This window comes from Anopheles moucheti (genome assembly GCF_943734755.1).
Source record: "Anopheles moucheti chromosome X unlocalized genomic scaffold, idAnoMoucSN_F20_07 X_unloc_9, whole genome shotgun sequence".
Classification (NCBI taxonomy): Eukaryota; Metazoa; Arthropoda; class Insecta; order Diptera; family Culicidae; genus Anopheles; species Anopheles moucheti.
Window position 1 is genome coordinate 302,501 of NW_026453603.1, and position 3,578 is coordinate 306,078.

General features: G+C 57.5%; 1 non-coding gene across 1 annotated transcript; it reads right to left on the minus strand.

The window, feature by feature from the left end:
- Positions 1 to 56: 56 nt before the first annotated feature.
- Positions 57 to 214, minus strand: LOC128309102 (5.8S ribosomal RNA). The gene has a single exon (XR_008288800.1). It is a non-coding gene; the product is annotated as a 5.8S ribosomal RNA (ribosomal RNA).
- Positions 215 to 3,578: the final 3,364 nt, after the last annotated feature.

Here is a 3,578-nt window from a genome sequence, read left to right on the forward strand (position 1 = left end):
TGCCGCTGGTACGCGGGCGTCCTGTAGTTATGGAATAGTGTGTAACAAGAATTGGTAGGCACTCAAGAATGTGTGCATCGGTCGGGTTTAAACGTCCGATGCGCCATATGCGTTCAACGTGTCGGTGTTCATGTGTCCTGCAGTTCACATTCTGACGCGCATTTAGCTGCGGTCTTCATCGATCCATGAGCCGAGTGATCCCCTGCCTAGGGTTTTGGTATGTTCAACTGTCTCCTATGTTTTCGTTATGCGCTAGGTGCATCTCTCACAACTTAAGTTCCCCGGACAGCGTAACCGTGCACCTCTCGGTTCCTTCGAAGCCGTCCAGGGTGGACAAGGATGACCATTGGTCTTCCTTCCCATTGATCGACGCGCGATGTGGGCGGCATCGGCGCGATCTTGCACAACTTTCGTTCTCTTGATTAGGTTCTCTCTCGCTCGAGGCCAGTGTTTAAATATGTTCTAGTGGGTCTTTACCTTCGCCCTTGTGTCACACACTTTACGCGTTCGATGGCTGCCATTGGGAGTGTGCGCACAGGTACGAAGGCCACTGGCCTACGGTCGCGCACGCTCAATATCGTAGTATAGACACACCTCTCTCGCGGGTCTAATTGGCGTGCGCGGCCCCCAAAAGGTAACATAGCAGTTTGTTCTGCTGATACCGTGTTTCTCTATCTCTCTAACCAACTCACACAACAACATATATGTATTGATCGGTAATGATCCTTCCGCAGGTTCACCTACGGAAACCTTGTTACGACTTTTACTTCCTCTAAATCATCAAGTTCGGTCAACTTCGGCCATGCCAGCTGCAGCTCACGAAGGAACCGCGGAAGGTGTGCCTCCAGAGACCTCACTAAATAATCCATCGGTAGTAGCGACGGGCGGTGTGTACAAAGGGCAGGGACGTAATCAGCGCTAGCTAATGACTAGCACTTACTAGAAATTCCAGGTTCATGGGGACCGTTGCAGTCCCCAATCCCAACTAAATGAGCATTTGGGTGATTTCCCGTTCCTCTCGGAATGGGGGCGCCAATTGGCGAGAACACGCTGCTGCTCACATTGTAGCACGCGTGCAGCCCAGAACATCTAAGGGCATCACGGACCTGTTATCGCTCATTCTCACCTTGCTAAACACAAGTTGTCCCGCTAAGCAGGGCAAACGTGGCCGACGACCGCCCGTGAAGGGGCCGCCGGCCTTGACGTCAGGTGCGCCCGGAGGTGCACTGCTGACAGCGTTCTAGTTAGCTTGTTTGAGTCGCGTTCGTTATCGGAATTAACCAGACAAATCATTCCACGAACTAAGAACGGCCATGCACCACTACCCTTAAATTTGAGAAAGAGCTCTCAATCTGTCTTACCTCGATAAGTTCGGACCTGGTAAATTTTCCCGTGTTGAGTCAAATTAAGCCGCAAGCTCCACTTCGTTTTTTTTTTTTTTAACAAATGCAGGTTTTATTGTTCATAAACATTATGTTCTAACAAACAATAGCATAAACCCACGCTCTTGACGCACGACGTCGCCCGCCAGGGATTTGTCATGCGTCATTACGAACCCTTTCGGATGTCTCTTCCCTATTTCTTTATTAAATTGAATCGTATCTTAACCGCATATTAAAGGCGTACGCTTGCTTAGTCCGCGTGACTCACTCATTCTTTCCCCTCTCGGAGATCTCAAGAAGTCAACCCGACATCTATCGATCTGACCATTCCGCCTCGCTGGCGGCAGCCTCCTCCGCGGGTGTCCATCGTCGGCCTGCAGCCAAAGCACGACGGCGCCTTTCGTTTTCGCGTCTGTTCCGCCGAGACCTTATCAGGTCCGCCTCCGTAGGCGCGGTCCGACGGCGGCGCGTCGTCGAGGGTCCCTCAGCCTGGACCCGAGCTCGCCATGCGCGCTGCATGAATAGACGCCGCTCATGGCGAATTCTAACCGTTTCAGGGGAAGGTGGTCCCCCTCTGCTACGCCTAGGTATGGGAGGAGGAGCTAGGCCCGCTCGCTCCGCCTCTACTGCCGTCCGCAGTATCTCGTCATCTCGGGCGGCCAGTGCTGCTGCGACGTCCGCAGCCAGTCGCACTCGCGCCCGATCCTCCGCTCTGCCGCGAAGCCGTCGGTTGCGGGCAGATCGCTGACGCGCTGCTCGCGACTCGTTCACGCGTCGCGTGATGTCTTCGATGATGACGTCGTCCATCTCCTCACCGAAGAGTGCGGCCACACTTTCGAGGACCACTTCCTCGTCCTCGGCGAAAGCCGCTTCCGTTCGACCATTGGTGAGCGCTTCCTCATCGCGCCACAGCTGTTGAAGCACTGTGGTGATGGTCTTTGCTGCTTTCTGAATGCGGTCCCACCACTCCGCACTCTCCAGCAGCTTCTCTGCGATGTTGTTAAGCTGGACCGACTCGGGTGTCCCCCAGCCCAGCAGCTCACGTCGGATCTCCTCAAACACGGGGCACTCGAACAAGACGTGGGCCACCGACTCGACCGACCCCACGCACCGTGGACACTCCGGAGACGAAGCGAAGCCGCAGACGTGCAGGTACTCCCGGAAGAATCCGTGTCCGGAGAGCACCTGCGAAAGGTGGAAGTCCACCTTCCCGTGCTTTCGTCCCGTCCACCGGTGCAGGTCGGGAATCAGACTGTGTGCCCACGTCTGATAGCGGCTGGCCGTTGGTGTTGCCGCCGCACGGTCCCAGGCGTCCTGCCATTGCAGCATCGTGGCTGCTCGCTCCGCCGCTCGTACCTCCTTCCTGCTGGCGCCAGGCTCGACCAGCAGCCTGCTATGGCACCTTGCGTCCTCGTTGACGACCAGCCAGTACGGCACCAAACCAGCCATCACCACTGACACCTCGTAGGACACCGAGCGGAACGAACTCGATACCCCACGTGCCAGTGGCTTCTGGACCTGGGCCAGTCGTCTGCGGCACCACTGCATGTCGGTCGCCTTAGCCCAGATGGGCGAGGCGTACCGGATCACCGACTCAGCGACTCCTGCCAGCAACCGCCGCTTGGCCACCTGGGGGCCGCTGTGGTTCCTCATCACTGAGGTAACCACCGCCACCGCACGGAGGGCCTTGTCCGCGGCCGCTTCCACGTGCGGTTTCCACGAGAGTTTCTCGTGGAGTTGTACCCCCAGGTAGCGTATCGATCGCTTCGACGTGCAGACCACTTCGCCGACGCGCACCGGAACCTCCAACCGTCCTCGACGCAGACTCGAAATGAGCACCGCTTCCGTCTTATGGGGGGCGAGACTAAGGTGACGTGCCTCGAGCCACCCCATCACCGCCTCGATCGCAGCCTCCGCGACCGTCGCCGACTCCTCGGGTGTGCAGCCCTCGGCCAGGATGGCGATGTCATCGGCAAAGCCGACGATGGTGGCCCCTTCAGGGAGCTGGATCCGCAGAACGCCGTCGTACATAACGTTCCACAGAGTCGGGCCAAGGATTGACCCCTGTGGAACGCCTGCCGTCACCCGACGTGACACCGGGCCGTCGTGGGTGTCGTACACCAGCTCCCTGTCGGTGAAATAATCGCGGAGCAGTAGTTGCAGCTGCGCTGGAACCTCCTTCTCACGCAGGGCCAT